Raw genomic sequence first — 21,691 nt, 5'->3', positions numbered from 1 at the left:
CGTGTGCAAACTGTGCATGTGTGTGTGCGTGCGTGTGCAAACTGTGCATGTGTGCGTGCGTGCGTGCGTGCGTGCGTGCGTGCGTGCGTGCGTGCGTGCGTGCGTGCGTGTGCATGTACTGTATGTGCGTATACGCATGTGTGCCCATCCCATCCCATGACAGTCATGTGAAATCTGCACGCGTTGCCAGGAGGTTAATTGAGGGGAGAACCTGTAAACCTGTGGCCTATAGGAGACCGTCCTTCATTGGCTATTCAGAGCCACGCGCCACGCAGCGCGGCGGCAGCGCTAGCTGAGCTGCGGCATGCGGGGCCACGGTTCAGTCGCTGTAGCCAGTGTCGGGAGCTGCCCGCCAGGCCACCGGGGCTAATATACTCTCCTCTACTGACCTGCCGGGCTGGATCTAAAACAAAAACAAGGCAACGGGGACAAACAGACGCTAATCCTTACAGTACACAACATAGTGAGATGGAGTCGGCTAATAGCGACGGATTAGCCTGCTGTGCACACACTCCATTCCCTATCTCCCCTCCTCCTCCTCCTCCTCCTCCTCCTCTCCTTTGATTCCCCCTGTCCCCTGCACTGCTCCTCCTTGTTCTCGGAGAGCCGTTATGTGGCTTCTGGAGAGGGCCAATCTGGGCCAGGGGCCTTGACCCTCCATCTATCCCCAACATTTGTCCTTTCCTGAGCCCCTGACTCATGCCAACCTCCATGGCCTGTCCTCCTCGCCTCTTCTTTTTACATTCTCCTCTCATTCCTCATTCCCCAGTGTCACGCTCTGCTTCTGTCTCTCGTCTCCACAGTAGCCACACTGCTACTGTTGCGGCTGGTGCAGGGTCACAGGACGACATCATCGTCCTAGCACCGAGCGGTGAGTTGGTCAGATAAAAACATATCCACAATTATTCTTAACTCATAAACCAACGGATGCGAGACTGGCTCAGATGCAATTTCTTCGTTTCGTGTTTCTGAAGAAGGCCGTTTGCCGAAATGCGTCAGCTTTTTCCACTTAGTTGGTTTATGAGTTATTGTCAAAGCTTAACAAATGGCAGTTTCCAGAGGAAGGCACCTGTTTTTATTTATTTTTCCATATCTACAATCTGTCTGTCTGTACATCCTTTTAATGGCCATATACTGTATGGAGATCCCTAATGCCATAGACTGAGCTCTAATTACTATGATAAAGGGTACTGTAGCCTTTAGGCCAGTGGTTCCATACTGCAGTACTGATCTCATAGACTGCATGGCCTCACGTTAATGGGTACTGCACTCTGACAACAGGTACGTTAATGGGTACTGCACTCTGACAACAGGTACGTTAATGGGTTCTGCACTCTGACAACAGGTACGTTAATGGGTACTGCACTCTGACAACAGGTACGTTAATGGGTACTGCACTCTGACAACAGGTACGTTAATGGGTACTGCACTCTGACAACAGGTACGTTAATGGGCACTGCACTCTGACAACAGGTACGTTAAACGGTACTGCACTCTGACAACAGGTACGTTAATGGGTACTGCACTCTGACAACAGGTATGTTAATGGGTACTGCACTCTGACAACAGGTACGTTAATGGGTACTGCACTCTGACAACAGGTACATTAATGGGCACTGCACTCTGACAACAGGTACGTTAATGGGTACTGCACCCCTGACAACAGGTACGTTAATGGGTACTGCACCCCTGACAACAGGTACGTTAATGGGTACTGCACTCTGACAACAGGTACGTTAATGGGTACTGCACTCTGACAACAGGTACGTTAATGGGTACTGCACTCTGACAACAGGTACGTTAATGGGTACTGCACTCTGACAACAGGTACGTTAATGGGTGCTGCACTCTGACAACAGGTACGTTAATGGGTGCTGCACTCTGACAACAGGTACGTTAATGGGTACTGCACTCTGACAACAGGTACGTTAATGGGTACTGCACTCTGACAACAGGTACGTTAATGGGTACTGCACTCTGACAACAGGTACGCTAATGGGTACTGCACTCTGACAACAGGTACGTTAATGGGTACTGCACTCTAACAGGTACGTTAATGGGTACTGCACTCTGACAACAGGTACGTTAATGGGTACTGCACTCTGACAACAGGTACGTTAATGGGTACTGCACTCTGACAACAGGTACGTTAATGGGTGCTGCACTCTGACAACAGGTAGGCCTCACGTTAATGGGTACTGCACTCTGACAACAGGTACGTTAATGGGTACTGCACTCTGACAACAGGTACGTTAATGGGTACTGCACTCTGACAACAGGTACGTTAATGGGTACTGCACTCTGACAACAGGTACGTTAATGGGTACTGCACCCCTGACAACAGGTACGTTAATGGGTACTGCACTCTGACAACAGGTACGTTAATGGGTACTGCACTCTGACAACAGGTACGTTAATGGGTACTGCACTCTGACAACAGGTACGTTAATGGGTACTGCACTCTGACAACAGGTACGTTAATGGGTGCTGCACTCTGACAACAGGTACGTTAATGGGTGCTGCACTCTGACAACAGGTACGTTAATGGGTACTGCACTCTGACAACAGGTACGTTAATGGGTGCTGCACTCTGACAACAGGTACGTTAATGGGTACTGCACTCTGACAACAGGTACGTTAATGGGTACTGCACTCTGACAACAGGTACGTTAATGGGTACTGCACTCTGACAACAGGTACGTTAATGGGTACTGCACTCTGACAACAGGTACGTTAATGGGCACTGCACTCTGACAACAGGTACGTTAATGGGCACTGCACTCTGACAACGGGTACGTTAATGGGTACTGCACTCTGACAACAGGTACGTTAATGGGTACTGCACTCTGACAACAGGTACGTTAATGGTTACTGCACTCTGACAACAGGTACGTTAATGGGTACTGCACTCTGACAACAGGTACGTTAATGGGTACTGCACTCTGGCAACAGGTACGTTAATGGGTACTGCACTCTGGCAACAGGTACGTTAATGGGTACTGCACTCTGGCAACAGGTACGTTAATGGGTACTGCACTCTGGCAACAGGTACGTTAATGGGTACTGCACTCTGGCAACAGGTACGTTAATGGGTACTGCACTCTGACAACAGGTACGTTAATGGGTACTGCACTCTGACAACAGGTACGTTAATGTGTACTGCACTCTGACAACAGGTACGTTAATGGGTACTGCACTCTGACAACAGGTACGTTAATGGGTACTGCACTCTGACAACAGGTACGTTAATGGGTACTGCACTCTGACAACAGGTACAGTGGAGATGTAACTAGAAAAAGTGCCCTTCTGGGCACAGGTCTCCACCAGGAGGATAGGAGTGTGTGTGATGTTTGGAAGAAATTGTTTAGGAGTAATATAAACATGTTTATTTGGGTTTTGTGTGTGTGTGTGTGTGTGTGTGTGTGTGTGTGTGTGTGTGTGTGTGTGTGTGTGTGTGTGTGTGTGTGTGTGTGTGTGACGCGACTTGTCCTGTTGTAGCGCCACCATGAGGCTGATTTGAAAACTGTCAAGTGGCATTTCTTCCTCAGCCTAGTAGTGGGAATAGGCATGCACAGTTTCACCGCAATGGGACGCTGCGTTGAGGAGTTGTGGCGATTTGTACAAAACGGGCTACTCCTGAAAACTTTCGAAGCCAATCGTAGCCAATCAGAATGGATAATTATGAGAAATCCAACAAATCACATGATCACATGACTATGGAGAGCATGCGTACCGATTTGCATGAAATTTGGATAAAATCTGAAGGAGTAATATTAGAAAATGAGTTTTACATATGTCGGCCTCCTGGTGGCGCTATAAAGAGCAGATGTGAAAAATTCCAAGCAAAGGTTTTTCCTTGGCCTCTAGGGAGTGTGCATACATGGTTTTACACAGATCGGTGCAGTTATAGGTAAAAACACAAATCGGCCAGTTATAGCGCCACCATGAGGCTGAGTTGAAAATATTCAAGTGGCATTTCTTCCTTGGCCTAGTGGGAATGTGCGTGCAAAATTTCACGGAAATCACACGATGTGTTCATGATTTGCAGCATTTGGTTTGAAACGGAGCACTCCTGCGAACTTTGGAAGCCAATCGTAGCCAATCAGGATGGAGTCTGAGAAATCTGAAAGACCCGTTTCGTTGAATGGCTCTAGAGAGACTGTGTACCAATTTGCGTAATGTTTGGACAAAATCTGTGGGTGTACCGTCAAAACATTTGTTTTGCACAAAGCGGCCTCCTGGTGGCGCTATAACAGGCCAATGTGAAAACTTTGGAGCAGAGGTTCAGCTCTGGCATCCAGGGAGTGTGTGTGCAGAGTATGGCTGCGATCAAGCCAACGGTGCCAGAGATTAGCTGTTCACAGACGGACGGACGGACACACGGACGGACGGACGGACACACGGACACATGGACGGACGGACGGAGTGCAAAACATACTCTCTCCCCATGCCTTCGGCCTGGTGGAGACAATAACTGGTGGGGCATGTGGTTGCTCTCAAGTAGTTGAAGTTTTAAAAAAAAGAAAAGAAAACGGTCAAAATTAGCAGATCTACAAGCTATGTGTAATCAAAGCTTTCACCCACCATAAAGTACTGGACACAGCCACACATCAAAGATGAAATGATCTGTCTCTATGTGTCAGCAACACACACTCGCGAGATCTGGCAACACTGATCACAGGATGTTAACGAGATCTGACAGGAAATGGCAGAGGGGAGGTGGATTGGCTGGAGAATATATCTCGCGTAGCCAGACAGTAAATAGACAGGAAGCTGCCATTTCCGTTCACGAAAATATAATAAAATAAAAATGTCTTTAGAGCTTATTTTTTCATTTCCATTTCTGCTAAGCAGCAAGCTATAGATGCTTAGATGATTTTGATTTATATTATTATATTATTATTATATTTATATTTATTTATAAATTTGCGCGACTGTCGACAAAACGGAAGTGGGGAGGAGGCTCCACTTTATATTTTACTCATGATAGAACCTCCGTTGCTCCAGACTTGCTCCAGAAGAAGAGGAGAGCCAAGCAGCCTCTGCCCCTGGACCCCTAAACCAATAGACATACAATGGAAAGCAGCGTCGCCACATGGCGGCCATCTTGCTACAGCCAGCTCACTCGCTCATAACATTGTGTCTACTGTCTATGGTGTATGTAGCCTACTTTTTAAATAACCAACTTGCTCAATTTTCAACCGATTTCCAAACGGTTTGGTTTGTTATAAACGGTAAAAGGTGTAGTTATGATATTGCATACTTTCATAAAAATAACATTATGCAGATAAGCATCCTGAATCATAGCCGCGTTGATAATGTTTGTAATAAAGCAAACTGTTTGTAAATCCGTCAAGATTTCAGCGAGTTAAGAGTATTTTTTGTTAGAGCAGAACACCAGCTATACCATAGAACGTACCAGAACACCAGCTATACCATAGAACGTACCAGAACACCAGCTATACCATAGAACGTACCAGGACACCAGCTATACCATAGAACGTACCAGAAACGGCAGCTATACCATAGAACGTACCAGAAACGCCAGCTATACCATAGAACGTACCAGAAATGCCAGCTATACCATAGAACGTACCAGAACACCAGCTATACCATAGAACGTACCAGAAACACCAGCTATACCATAGAACGTACCAGAAACACCAGCTATACCATAGAACGTACCAGAACACCAGCTATACCATAGAACGTACCAGAACACCAGCTATACCATAGAACGTACCAGAACACCAGCTATACCATAGAACGTACCAGAACACCAGCTATACCATAGAACGTACCAGAACACCAGCTATACCATAGAACGTACCAGAACACCAGCTATACCATAGAACGTACCAGAAACGCCAGCTATACCATAGAACGTACCAGAAACGCCAGCTATACCATAGAACGTACCAGAAACACCAGCTATACCATAGAACGTACCAGAACACCAGCTATACCATAGAACGTACCAGAAACACCAGCTATACCATAGAACGTACCAGAACACCAGCTATACCATAGAACGTACCAGAAACACCAGCTATACCATAGAACGTACCAGAAACGCCAGCTATACCATAGAACGTACCAGAAACGCCAGCTATACCAGAGAAAGTACCAGAAACACCAGCTATACCATAGGACGTACCAGAACACCAGCTATACCATAGAACGTACCAGAAACACCAGCTATACCATAGAACGTACCAGAAACACCAGCTATACCATAGAACGTACCAGAAACACCAGCTATACCATAGAACGTACCAGAACACCAGCTATACCATAGAACGTACCAGAACACCAGCTATACCATAGAACGTACCAGAAACACCAGCTATACCATAGAACGTACCAGGACACCAGCTATACCATAGAACGTACCAGAACACCAGCTATACCATAGAACGTACCAGGACACCAGCTATACCATAGAACGTACCAGAACACCAGCTATACCATAGAACGTACCAGAACACCAGCTATACCATAGAACGTACCAGAACACCAGCTATACCATAGAACGTACCAGAACACCAGCTATACCATAGAACGTACCAGAACACCAGCTATACCATAGAACGTACCAGAACACCAGTTATACCATAGAACGTACCAGAACACCAGCTATACCATAGAACGTACCAGAACACCAGCTATACCATAGAACGTACCAGAACACCAGTTATACCATATAGCGTACCATAACACCAGCTATACCATAGATAGAACGTACCAGAAACACCAGCTATACCATAGAACGTACCAGAAAGGTTGCCTGTAGCAAGATGGCTGCCGGTGAACTGCGCTGTAGACTCTGCCTTGCACCATCTAGCCTTTCTTATATATATAGATCTATGCCCTAAACCAGCACTATAGGCTTTTTTTTTTTTCATGTCATGTGAAAGCAGCGAATCATAGCTTCAAATTGACATGCTTGTTCAGTTTGACCCACAATATATGGCGTATAGAGTAATGGCTTGCAGAAAACAGCGAGTTGAGAAAACAGGCTTGAAAGGTTCACTTCTGTGGACTCTATAACATCACACCTAGCTACATGTTTAAGCCTTTATTTCATATTTACGTGTTGTTTTGTTTCAGACATGCTCTATATGTGAAGAGTCTGCCTGTGCTATTAACTCATTTTGGATTAAAACAAAGTCTTTGCCAGTTGCCGCCATGACCGTCTCTGTATCAAAAAGAGTCACATATGCTTTATACATCATCCTGAGTATGAATCCCTCTCCATGTTGCCCTCTGATGACCTCCTTCCATCTCATCCTCTCTACACGGCAAGTAAATGCTCGTCCAACAGGGTGCATACGCAGGTTGGCCAAGGAAGGAACTAATAAGTAAATTTTTCGGCCAGTAATGATGTGTGCATTTTTGTTCTCTCTCTCTGTGTGTGTGTGTGTGTGTGTGTGTGTGTGTGTGTGTGTGTGTGTGTGTGTGTGTGTGTGTGTGTGTGTGTGTGTGTGTGTGTGTGTGTGTGTGTGTGTGTGTGTGTGTGTGTGTGTGTGTGCGCGCGCACATGCCTGTGTGCGTTAGCTATATTAGACAGTATATCAAACGCGCTGTGTGCAGTGTTGGCAGTACCTGAGCCAATATCAGCACCAGGAGGTTGGCAGCCAAATGTAAAGCTTTAATTAGAAGTTTGTTTCCACAGAGCTCACGAGGCCACACAGTCTACTTCACATTGACTGCAAGTACGGCGCACACACACACACGCACGCACGCACGCACGCACGCACACACGCACACACACACACACACACACACACACACACACACACACACGGGTATTGGCCTACCTGTGTACAGCCACACATGCACACTGAACAGCCCACTAATGGTACTTCACTTGCGTGCTGTTCCTCCACATAAATCAGGCATGTTGTAAGTCCCCTAATTAAGGACCGGAGAGGGTCCTTAATATAGGGCTGGAAATGGCACTTGAGTCACAGTGTGATGTCACTGAAAGGACTAATAGTCATCATGGCTTTGGATTTATATGTGTATGCACACAAATTACACAATTGCTTGCAAGCAATGTGTGTATGTGTGTGTGCGTGTGCAAAGAAAGAGCGTACACTGCTGTATAGGCTACTTGTGCCTGCACTGCATGCAAGTTTCTTTGTGAGTGTTTGTGTGTGTGTGTGTGTGTGTGTGTGTGTGTGTGTGTGTGTGTGTGTGTGTGTGTGTGTGTGTGTGTGTGTGTGTGTGTGTGTGTGTGTTTGTTTGTGTGTGTGTTCACGTGCGTGCATGAGAGAGAGAGAGAGTGAAAATGCGAGTGAGAGAGTGATAAGTGGCCATGCTGTGCAGACTGGTGCTGAACTCAAACAGATGGTGAGAGACAGAAAGGTGTGCCACAGAAAGCCATACCTATTACTACACAATCAATCACTCTACCGCCCAGAAAATACCTCACAAACTCACAACAACAGGCATCATTTGAATACATAAATAAATGCATGAAAACATCGATTTAGGAGTCACTTCATACTTATGTGCAGAAATGCATGCGCGTGCGCGCGGGTTCTCACAATCCCTTCACACAGTATGCCAACGGCCAGCGGCCCAGGGAACGTGCACAGGGAACGTGCACAGAAAAATATGTCACGGTTTATTGGTGAGGCCCGTGACACATCTTTGGCACCACAGGGCCGGCGTATCCAAATGGATTTGCAGGAGCCTGGACGAGCTTTAGAGTGGCCCTGTTGTCCTCTGACAATACTGTCAACCCACATCTGGACCTTTACTACATTAACCCTGGCATCCCCATGTCATCACGGGTAAAGACGTTTAAAGCGTGACCAAATAAATTGCTTGTTGCGACTGTAGGTCGCAGTTTACTATGAAAACCTGCGTTTCATGTCAGTCAGTCACGCCTCGTGTCAGTCAGTCAGTCAGTCACACCTCGTGACACACTCCATACTGTATATGGCCATTAACATTCTAGCATGATTTGCCATTTATTTTCCCTAAAATTAAGCTTCTAGTGTCATTATTTTTTATTCAGTTATTGTGTCACTTCAAGAAAAATCACACCCGTGTGAACTGAGTGGTGTAAGGTTGATTCAGCTGGAGTTTTTGTCCGATGTGAGGTATTATATAAGGTAAGGTATTATATAGCCTGATCAGCTCTGATCTGACGTAATGAAATCACACCCGGATGTGATTTCACAACTGGCTTTTTTTGTGCAGAAAAAATGACCACGGTTGCTACGGTCATCCAGTTCACCCGGGTGTGATTTAATTACGTCAGAAATTATTTTGAACATAGCAACCATGCTCATTTTTTTATGCACACAAAAGCCAGTTGTAGGAGTGGTTTACACCACTCAACACACAAAAGCCAGTTGTAGGAGTGGTTTACACCACTCAAAAAATACTGGGTTAATTGTTACATAAAATTCTACTCTTTTACTATACTGTACATTTTGCAATTAAAAGCAGGTCTGTCTGATCTACGGTTTCTAGTGTTGCACTGTTGACAGCTAAAACGTGGGGGTGGTTAAGGTGGTCATTGTGGGTGGAGTTAAGCACCTATTGTCCCTCCCATTGACACACCAGCTCTAGGTGTTGAAATGTTGTGAACATTCAAATATTTTCCAATTTCATTGAATGATACATCATATGAAAGCTTACATTCTGTACTTTAATAATCTGTAAAAAACTGAAAAATTACTCTGGTCGAGATGAGGGCCTATTTGCCAGAACCGGTCACATATATGAAGTTCATGATGACACTGACCTCATCAAACCCTGGATAGCCATACATGGAGAAGACTGGATCATCACCTAGATCTGCATATATGGAGCCGACCTCACGGACACCATGTTGATCTGACCTCATCAAACCCTTAGATCTCCATATATGGAGCTGACCTGTTCTGACATTCCATATGTTGATCCTTTCCCACCCGTCCTTCCTCCACGCATTGTACGCCCTAACCGGCCCGAAAACGTCCATTTATGGGCATTCCCAGACCTGTTAAAGGGCGAGGTCGCTTCTCGTCCTAGGGGTGTCTTACTGGTAAAATAATAAATAATATAGGATATACAGTATGGTTAACAGTAGTTTTCAATCAAACCATCACTAGTAGCAACGACACTTGTTTTTTGGTTGGTTTTTCATTTTCCTTGATTATATTTGTTTTTGTTTGATTTTATGCCACACATGAAGTGAACAGACAAGAAAGGTAGGAGTGAGAGGGGGAAGACAATGGTATAATTAAGTGGTTAATTACAATAAACTCACTGTGCAAAGCATATTAAGCTATACTTAAAAATAAACAATTACTTGAATTCATCACTTTGTGGTGAAAGGTCTAGAAATTGGCAACAAATTGAATTGTTTCTCTTTCAGGTAAGGATTGTTTTCTTGTGTCATTTTGACAAAGGAAATGCATGGGACGCTGGTACTGTCACAACATGCACATGGATGTGCACATATGGACGGAATGGATGTGTATGTGCTGTACTGTATGTGTACGGACACACACACACAGGCAGACCTGCATGCATCCATGTGAATGCACACAATGTGCATGCAGGCACACATGATTTTTTAAGGATGTACACACACACATACACACGCACATACACACGCATGCACGCACGTGCACGTGCGCACGCACACACACACTAAGTGGAGGTCCCAGGCCAGGGGAAGCGAAAGTGATTAGCATTGGGATTCAGGGATTCTGGCCTAATTTTTTTATTAACAGCCATGAGTGTGTGTGTGTGTGTGTGTGTGTGTGTGTGTGTGTGTGTGTGTGTGTGTGTGTGTGTGTGTGTGTGTGTGTCTGTGTGCGTGCGCGTGTCGCGTGATGTGCTGTTTGAGCTTGCCAAGCATCGCCTGTGCTTTGATACAGCAAGTCGTGTGAAAGAGAAGGAGAAAGTATGAGCGAGCGAGAGAGAGAGAGAGACAGAGAGACAGAGAGAGAGAGAGAGAGAGAGAGAGACAGAGAGAGAGAGAGACAGAGAGAGAGAGAGAGAGAGAGACAGAGAGAGGTGAGAGAAGATATTTACCATCTCTTCCAGCGCTGTTGTTTATCATATCAGTAATTAAGCCCAGCGTTAGGATTTAATTAAAATGAAACAACCACAACAAAGAGAATATGCCTGCAAATATGCTAGTTTGCAAAACACGCACATCGCACACACGCACACACACACACACACACACACACACACACACACACACACACACACACACACACACACACACACACACACACACACACACACACACACACACACACACACACACCATCATCTTTGTGTGGCCACAATTAGAACACACATGCACTGCGCAATCTTCCCCACAAACACACCAAGTGCACGGACACGTGCAATTTGTTCTCCCTCTACACCGCCTCAATCTGGGAGGAGCACACACACCGCTATAGGTACAGTACACGTCACATTGTTTCAGGCTTAACTGCCATTTAGAGAAGAGTAATTGTATACTACGGCATGGTGTTCTCATTCCAGCTCCACAGGAATGTCAAACGACGGCCCTCACACTCTTTGGTTTCACATAATGTAACTGTAAACTGTTCAGTATGTTAATATACCTCACCTTCCAAACTCTCTCTCTCTCTCTGTCACTGTCACACAGGTGCAGGGTTTCATTTGTATTCTGCGGTTTAGTTTGTAGATCTGCTAATGTCTTAGATTTAACTACTGTACATTTTTAACCCATTTGGGCCTGACGTCGAAATAAAAAAAAAGGTTGCTCTGAAAGAATATAATACCTATTCAAAGATTCGTACCGCATTTTTACGATTTTTCAAAAATAGCAGACCTACAAGTTCGTAGCACGCCACTCGGTGGCGCGCTATGAGCTTGTAGGTCTGCTATTTTTCAATAGCTAAATTATAACATAATGTTTAAAACACCAAAAGGGGTTCCCGCCCAAAATGGGTTAATTAAATTGTCAGATGGCGTTATCATCCATCAGCGTCACACATAAATACCTCAAAGATATCAGACACGTCTACAATGCATACATGTATTTAATTCAGTCTGAACAGAAGCAGGGATGGAAAAAAACACACATCCCCACCGGCAATAAAAATGACTGAACACCCCCATCCACCCCCCCCCCTCTACTCTCCTCCCCAGCAAATCAAGCCCTGCACACGCATGTGAGCGCGTGTGTGTAGTCAGTGCACGCATGGCTGTGTTTTGTGTGACTCGCCGGCAGCGAGGGAGAAAATTACCCAGAAAATGATGGCCATCCCTGAGTGAGCATACATGTAGTTCATAAAGTCTACGGTGGATGTTGATTGCACAGCGTCAGAGGGACTGGGTGACAGTGGAAAGGCTCTGCTGAGTGTACTGATGGCTGGTAGGGAGGGAGATGGGTTTTAATACTGCAGCTGAGGCTATAGGGTCACACACACAGTACTGATGGCTGGTAGGGAGGGAGATGGGTTTAATACTGCAGCTGAGGCTATAGGGTCACACACACAGTAGTACTGATGGCTGGTAGGGAGGGAGATGGGTTTTAATACTGCAGCTGAGGCTATAGGGTCACACACACAGTACTGATGGCTGGTAGGGAGGGAGATGGGTTTAATACTGCAGCTGAGGCTATAGGGTCACACACACAGTAGCAAACCTCAGTAGTCAAACTACTGACCGTGCACACACGCAGTACTCAAACTACTGACCGTGCACACACGCAGTACTCTCGTTTTTTACTTAGGTCAAAGAATCAATACTGCAATCTAGAAATACTCTTGTTACAAGTAAAAGTGCGGAATTCAATATGTACTTGAGTAAAAGTACAAACGTTTTGGCTTAAAAATGTTCTTAAAGTACGAAAAGTAAAAGTACTCATTATGCAGAATGTCCCATTTCAAGTTATGAAATGTATAATAATCTTTTGAAAATAGCACATCTACAAGTGCACAATGCGTCGCATCTTGGTGTTTACTTGTCGACTTAATGTTTTTGTCTTGGTACAATTCATGTGTTCAATGCTTGAGCCCTGGAACCTTTTTTTGTGCTTTTAATTGTTGCCGTTATACATTTCCGATTTTGTCCAGCAACAGCGATTCACTTTCACAAGCCCATGCATCCGCCTCTGGCCAGCCCTGCCCCCTAAGGTAATGCATCCGCCTCTGGCCAGCCCTGCCCCCTAAGGTAATGCCCCTCTGGCCAGCCCTGCCCTGCCCCCTAAGGTAATGCATCCGCCTCTGGCCAGCCCCGCCCCCTAAGGTAATGGCAATTTACGTTTGCAATTATCCAGGGTGACCTACTTTGAGTAAACAGGCTGTAGGGTTTAGCGCCGTGCTTAAGGGCACTTCAACGAGACACTTTCCTGTTGACATATCCTCCGTTGTGGGAATTGGACCTATGTGAACCTGTGTCTCTCTCTAACCACTCTAGTGGCTTGACCCGCCGTGGAAGAAAGAAGCGATGGTATATGTTCACACAAAAGCTCAGGTCTCGCGGGGTAAGAATGTACAATGGGACTGCAGAGCTACTGTAGCTACAACAAAGCCCTGCCCTTTTCGTCGAGGCATAGCCATAATGAAGCAGGCGTGTCGCTCTCCTCCGCTGCGTGTCACCAGTTCACCGAGTTGCGAGACAGGCTGTAATCACAGCACTTAACCAACCAGCAGGGCAGTGGTAGATTACACTGACCAGGACACTGCCCTCTTTAATCAAAGACCACATGGCTCACTTCAGCCCTGCCACTCATTATACGGAGCCACTGCACACGCTCGGCTCGTTGATGTCCAAGGAAACAGACCCGGGCAGGCAGGAAGTGTGAGCGGGCAGTAAATACAACGTGGGTCTGCATTGCAATTAGAGGTAGGTATTTTGGTTTTGGTGTGTGTGTGTGTGTGTGTGTGTGTGTGTGTGTGTGTGTGTGTGTGTGTGTGTGTGTGTGTGTGTGTGTGTGTGTGTGCGTGCCCGTGGTCGCACGCACGCACGCACACACATAGTCGTACGCACGTGCGCCCATGGTCGTACGCACGCACATAGTGTGTTATGCGTGTGTACCTAAAGATGACCATGTCTATGTGGCCTAAACCACACCAACGGGTCGGGTCGAGACAAAATGTTTTTTAAGGTCAACAACACCAATGCAACTCCTTGAAACTCAATGAGTAGCATTGGTGTGGTTTACCTTAAAAAACTTTTTTTCCCCAACCCGACCCTTTGGTGTGGTTTGGGCTTTAGTCTAACGTAGGACCAGCACCGTTCAAATACTACCCCCCTTCCCCCAAAAAAACCAAAAACAACAACATGCATGTCCAAACAGATTTGTCCGATTAAAGTCCTCCAAAAACATTGAATGTGAACGAAAGGTTGCAGCATGTTAGTGTTTATTTATTTATTTATTTATTCGTAATAAAAATCTCTGAATACAAAGTACATTCACAGGTACAGTAGTTTTCCTCTGGACAAAGTGTACCTGACCTCTCTAAGACTGTCTACGTTTTGTGACCCTGTTAAGACTGAGTCTAACACACCCATCTAGACCATCTAGGACTGGTCTACGGTACACACGCACGCACGCGCACACACACACACACACACACACACACACACACACACACACACACACACACACACACACACACACACACACACACACACACACACACACACACACACACACACAGCAGAGGAGCATTGATTCTCATCCCCCCCACCCCCCCACCCCCACTTAATACACACACTAAACCATCACTGATTATATTAAAAAAAAAAGATAAATAAAAAATAAAACTGTCCTATAATCAATCCATGTGCTCAAAAACAAAACGTGGTCTATACACCATTATACAATTTATGCCCCATAAACATACCATTAGGCTTGATAATAAACACTCTTTACATTGTTTTACATACATACAAAGTGTCCAGACTAAGATTCATGAGTTTACAGTCAGCTACTAAGCCATTGTTTTGTTTTTTTTGTTTTTTTTTCAACACGCTGCCACCCTAAGGAACCAGCTCATAGACGTTATTAGTTTAGCTTAGCTTGCTTTCATATTAGGTTTCATTGTATTGATTGCCGTCCATGTACACAAGCTTCTAAGGATACAGGTGGTAATAGAGTCTTAGGCTTTGCAATATTCTCTGACCATTGTCTTCCCAGGAGAGAAGCCCCTAGCGGACCCAGCCAAATACCTTCATTATCCATCTCTGGGATCTACGCTGTAATGCCTAGATTGGCGAGCCAGCTCTGAAAACAAATTACTCTTTCGTCGCTTCTCACTAAAGAGATTCCTTTTCTTTTTCGGGGAGTGCGGACAGTCGGAGAGAGAAAAATAGAGAGAAGATTGAGGGCTGATTTGGTTCAAATATGCAGCAGTTAGCAAGTGCTAAGCAGGCAGAGAGAGACACTCTGCGTGCGTGCGTGCGAGCGTGCGTGCGTGCGTGCGTGTGTGCGTGCATGCGCGTGCGTGTGTGTGTCTGAGAGAGAGACAGAGAGACAGAGAGCCAGACAGACAGACAGACAGACAGACAGACAGACAGACAGACAGACAGACAGAAGTGAGGGAGGTCGCGTGGAGCTTATTGGGCACTCACAACCAATTTACTGTCCATTCCTCCTGTAGTTTGGAGTTTCTAGGGATATGTTGCGGGAGCTGGCTCTACCTGTCGTTCACCCTGTCCATAATACCCTGACAGTCATCAAGAACAGGCACCAGGGCAGCAAAAACATTGGCAAAAAGAGGTGAGAAGTATAGTTCAGTGAAGGGAGCATAGTCCACCCTTAAAAAAAACAGACCCCGAAAACACATTTGGAAAGAGTCCAGACAGAGAACCCACAAAAAAGGACTGCAAAAAAGCAGCCTAAAAAAAAACAACAACAACCCAAGAGCAAGGACAAGAAAAACATTGAGGACTGATATTCCACCAGTATATCAGAATAGGTTCTCTGGGGTATTGATTACATCCACATGAAGAAAGGAGGCAGGATCCACAAAAGGTACGAACTCCTTCAAAAAAAATACCGAGAGAGCACGGGAGGATAGAGACCTCGAAGAACGTGACCCGACTGCCAATCCCGTCCTCCGAAAAAGACCAAACAAGTGTTTTCATTTTCACATTATAAGTCTCCCCCCCCCCCCCCTAAGAAAAGTGCTTTGCCTTCATCCATTTTGCCTGTCTTCTGATTCTCCTCAGTGGAAAAATGTACCAAGACTTTGAGAAACATCAAGCGAAAAAAGCAGTTTGGGACCACAGGCAAAGGGGCAGGGAAGACAGAACTCCTTAGAACTGCAGCAGAGAACGGGGGGGGGAAACTGGACTGGAGTTTTTTTTCTTTCTTTCTTTTTTTTTATTTGGAGAAAAAAAAGACGATTTAGGTGTTCTTTGAGTCTTTAGTTTTGTCTTAAGGCAGTCCCCATCTCCGGATCAGCGCCCGATGCTGCACCTATGGGAGGATAGATACGAACGTCTTACCACTTAGGTTATGGAACGCATGAACACATTCCATGCAAAATGTCTCACAAAAAAGTTTAAAAAAATAAATAAATATAAATATTTAATAAAAAGCAAGGGAATAAATTGAAGGAAAAAAAATGCACAACTATTTATAACAAAATAAGTAAGCAAACGATTTGGGGTAAAACTGACACAAACTTCATCCTGAGTTCATTAGTGAAAAAGATAAGAGAATAAGAGAATAAGATCCATACAACAGTGCAATGCAAAACCCAACATTAATTATGCCTTATACTACTTCACAGAAACGATGAGTTCCGAGAGCAGCATGAATGTGTAATCCCTAATGGACACTGTGAGCAAAGGAACGGAAAACTAAACAAAACAAAACAAAACAATGGAATGGCTATAGCTATATACGGTAGATGACAGCTTTAACATGGCCATGTAAACCAAGTTAATAGAAGTGTCTGTATGGCAACAGGCCATTGGGGCTCAGATGGGACAGAGAGATTATGGCGCTCAGCATTCTGAAGCACATGCTTGCTGCGAGCAGGGCTGTTTACAATGATGAGCTATAACCACTTACACAGGCCGGGGAAGTGATTGGCTGCTCTCTCTGCTCTGAAAGCATTGTGAACACTCGGACAAGACTAAAGACCTCCCACTCAGTCTTTCTGTTGATCCTGCTCACTGCCCTTGGCAAGAGAGACACGACCACAGTGCTCTAATGTAATAATAGGGCAGTGAACCTGTGCTCAAGTGTGACAACATTACTACTTGGCACGGAGGGCGTGTTTGTGCGTGCGTGTGTGTGTGTGTGTGTGTGTGTGTGTGTGTGTGTGTGTGTGTGTGTGTGTGTGTGTGTGTGCGTGTGTGTGTGTGCGCGTGCATACAGCATGCGTGCACGTGCATGTGTGAGTGTGCGCGTGCGGCGTGTGCACGTGCGTGCATGTGCGTGTGTGAGACTGTAGTGAGGGCTAATCACCTTGCAGTTTTGTATGTCATGCATAAAGTGAGTGGCAAATCGACTTGTTTGATTTGATTCGTTGTTTGATGCAATCAGATAGGACTTTTCTGTTTGGATGTGTGGGCTGTCAAGGCCAGAAAGTAGTTTTTTGCCACTCAGTAGGCGTTCCCGCATAACTTCCAGGTATGATGATGATGTCACGTGCATACCCTCTATCTATAGGCCTACAGCAGCTTTTCTGAGATTGATTAATATTGCAATTTCATCTATGGAGAACGGGTCTTGTACTGCAGAGGTGGTTGGTTGTAATATGAGGTCTGCCTTGACCTTGAGATTATGTCTCTGCCCAATACAAGCGTGTGTTTGAGACATGTCGATGTCACTAGCCTATCTAACACTGTAGTAGCACACACACACACACACACACACACACACACACACACACACACACACACACACACACACACACACACACACACACACACACACACACACACACACACACAGTGTGCCAGGAGTTGAGTTTTTAATACAGCAGGACACAGATCCACGGGAGCCCACTGAGGCCGGTTCAATCTGTTTCCCTATTTCTAATCACAGGGAGATGAGCCCTCGCTCTAATCCCCAAGCCTCACCTCTGACATGCCAACAGCTGCTCTAGGAAGAAGGCCCAGCCACTTCCCTCAGCCTCCACAGCCTCTCCTCCTCTCCTGCCACCCCCCCCCCCCCCCCCCCCCCCCGCGGTAGCATCTGGACAGAGTGAGACACGCGGTCAGACACCATCCCTGCTTAGCACCTACGACACGCTATCTGCTGATCCAGAGGTTACCCCCTGCCGGGTGTATTTGTAAGACAGAAACGGCACTTCCCTGTGACCCCTCCCTCTCCCTCCCTCCCTCTCCCTCTCTCTCTCTCTCTCTTCCTCTCCTCCTCCCCTCCTCCTCCTCCTGCTCCTCTTTTCCAAGCCACCACCTCTTCCAGATGTTATCCTTGCAAGTGGGTCACTGCGCTGACACAAGAGCCCGGGGACGTGAGCCTTGTGGGTGGGTATACGCACCTCAGAGCATCGTGTAGTGTTTAGGGAAGCAGCGCACCGTGGGAAATGCTTAAGGAAATATTGTTTCCGTGTCTGTTTCAGAAACCAATGAGCTTACACTGGATACTGCAATATGAATACTGTGTGGGATCGGCCCTAACTCGGAAGTAAAGTAATGACGATCAAATTTAAATCCTTTCTTTAAAGTGTAAGTGATGTGTTTTTTGTTAGAGAAAATGTTATTGTATTTTTTCGTAATTAAAGCTCTATTTCAATAGCAATCAATAGTTGCAATTTAATTATTATTCCAATAGTTGGACAGTTTTTTTTGTTTTGTTTTTCAGTTAAAGGGGTCTCCCCATATCTCCAGCTCAGTAAACGGAAAATGCATTTCCAGGTGGGGATACCAATACTATACTAGATAAGGGTGCATGTAGTGTGTTTGTGCGTGGCGCTGCTCCCATCACACAGACAGTTGACAGTTAGAACAATAATATTCCGTTTTTGACCCATATTTTGGCCACAACAGCAATCGGCCGCCACACCCTGCCTACCCACATCAACAGCACGGCTCACTGCAGTGTTGTACAATACATTGTATGCAGCATTGAGATAGAAAGAGTTGTGCCATCTTCATTCACTCCATCTGGCCCACAAACATAACCTTTCTCACTGCGCATTGACTCAGGTCTTCTATCTCAATTGTTCAGGAATTGTACACATCGCTGCTGTTTATTTTCATCAATGTTCGACTTGCTTTCACATCATTTCAGGACTGTCTGAAACTGGTTTGATTGGTCTAGACTAGAGACATACCTGTAGGGTGCCTGAGGACACAATACATAGTGACTGCACCTGTTTCATGTAACACTATATTTACCGGTATTTGCATCTGTGACGTTGTAATGTGTTTCAAAAACAAAAGGAAAAAAGAGCTTGCTCAATGGGCTTTCCTCTATAAATAAAGGGAAAAGAAAGAAAGAAAAAGAAAACTTGTCTTGGTCATTTCTGGCGTGTACTATTTTTGTCCATTACTAAAATACCATCTGGTCGTGTTTGTTGTAGCATAAACGTATATGTGTAATGACACAGACAAGACAATTGTTTTTGGTACATTGTTGACAGATGGCGCTTTGTGGTGTTTACGTAGGATGGGTTCAAAAGTTATGAAGGGTGCTTTTTGGCTAGTTTTATCCAATCAGGAGAGAGAACCACACCAAGATCTTTTATTTCCAGTTCCAAATGTGTCTGCTCACGAAGCATCCTTCAAATTCAACAGTCTATGCAGATGACTCTATGGAGACGTTTTGGAAATTCAGCATGAATAAATACAAAAATCTGATTTTGTTGTTGTGTAGTCTCTGCTCTTTTGAAAGAGTAGCAGAATGTTTTCACAGATGGAAATCAATCTCGTCTGGGTTATCTGAATCAGGTTTGATAGGAGAAAATGGAGGAGAAAAAAAGACTCCTGAGGTAGTTTCTAAAATTATGCTCTCTCGGCTATTACTTGTGATAAACCTATTTTATGCTTTATCACACACGAGGCAACACTGATAAATTATGTAGCCTATCTGAGGCGTTTGGATGAAGGGCAGATTTTCGGGAGGAGTTTAATACTTAATTGATGATTTCACAAGACAGAACGGCATAGTAAGAATCAATGAAGTTAAGGAGGGGATCTTTCAGACCCTATACAAAACAAGGTTAGACTATGTTGATCTCCCTAGGGAGGTCATCGATGCACGTCCCACTGGGAGGAGACCCCGGGGCAGACCAAGGCGCAGTTGGAGGAAACAAATCGACTCACTGGCCTTGGAACGTCTCGGAATCCCCCAGGAGGCAGTCACTAATGTTGCTCTGGAGAGGGAAGTCTGGAGCACTCTGGTGGAGCTGTTGCCCCCGCGACTCGACTACGGATAAGCGGTTGAAGATGGATGGATGTATGGATATGTTGATCATATTTTACTTGTGTCCTTGTGTCTAAGTGTCCTTGTGTGACTTGTAACAGTTTCAGCGCCGTTATAATCAATCACAATGCCCCATTGACTGCCTAGTTTTTCACTAACCTTTGAAGAAGCATCCGTCTCGCATGCACGTCCGTTTCATGAAAATCCGCCTGAAAATACTCCCATAGTTTGTGTTTGAATCGGGGATTCCACCACCGCGGCGATGCAAAACATAAACAGGGAACAGATCAAGCAGGAAGCGGCCGACACGCACCGTAGGCAATGCATTGAGCCTCGGTTTCCCATAAGCCTTAGGAATCGAGCGTCCGTTTTTTTCGGTCACGTGATCCAAACGTGTGACGTCACTGGCTTGTCCGGTGGAAACCCTGTATGTCTTAGCAGTTATCAAAAAACGTGAATAAAACATATAAAACAAAAGGCGGGGATGCCAAGAACGTGGATTTCTGTTTTATTCTCCACCCCCACCTGTGCCAGAATGTAAAAATCCGTCTTCCTTTCAATAGTTAAAATATATATATATTTTTGCTTTTACTCACATGTTAGACAGCCTCCACACGGATCCGACGCACACGCGGCCACGTGCACGCTTAATAGTCCCTTTTCTCCTCAAAATGAGGTCAAAACTTTGATCGCGCTAAGAAAGTGAAACCATTCTGCGGCGATGCATAGCCTGGAATGAGAATCTGGGTCAAATATGGACGGCTATCATTTGGTACTGGCGCCACGTTCTGGCTTAGGGTAGCGCGCATTGTGTTAAACAAAAGCATTTATTATTATTATTATTATTATTACCCTTATTATTATTATTATTATTTCTACTATACATTGACACAAGAATGGGCTCTATGCACACACGCCATTTTGGAAAGAACTTGGGCCAGTGTTATCGCTGATACCAATGAAGGCTCTGTTCCATGCTGGTCAAACAGTCAAGATGCTGTTATTGTGCCAACACGGCTCACTGGAAACACACCAGTGGGTCTCGATCAGAGTGTCCTTGAGTGGGTTACAAACTCTGAGACGGTCCATTTGGTTCCATTTGCATGCACACTCTCAGAGTTATGCGGGTCCTTGAAATGAAAACGTCTGAGAACCACTGCAAACTAAACGGAAACAGAGCCTTAATTAGTATCATCGGTAACACCTGTGAAGGAAGTAGGGAAGCGGCAGTAGGAAGTAGGAAGAGTTATTCTGTGTGCGTAGAGCCCATTGGTGTTACACAAGGGGCCAGTGAGGCTATTCAACGTTGAAGCTCTGGGCCCTAGTGGTAGGAGGAGGGACTAC

The 21,691-nt window shown here is 45.4% G+C and overlaps 1 protein-coding gene across 2 annotated transcripts in view; it reads right to left on the bottom strand.

The window, feature by feature from the left end:
* LOC306923957 (uncharacterized protein) overlaps positions 1 to 21,691 on the bottom strand; it is a 210,427-nt gene that overhangs the window by 33,170 nt on the left and 155,566 nt on the right. Inside the window, exon 3 of one of the 2 annotated variants that reach the window (XR_013790115.1) lies at positions 14,746 to 16,423. The exons of the other annotated variant lie outside the window; for it this stretch is intronic. The gene's annotated coding sequence lies outside the window, so the exon portion shown is untranslated. Of the gene's footprint in view, positions 1 to 14,745; positions 16,424 to 21,691 lie in introns of those variants that run through there. 2 annotated transcript variants of the gene reach the window in all.

The sequence above is a fragment of the Electrona antarctica genome, assembly GCF_951216825.1.
Source record: "Electrona antarctica genome assembly, chromosome: 1".
Classification (NCBI taxonomy): Eukaryota; Metazoa; Chordata; class Actinopteri; order Myctophiformes; family Myctophidae; genus Electrona; species Electrona antarctica.
This window is presented reverse-complemented; position numbering and strand designations above follow the sequence as displayed.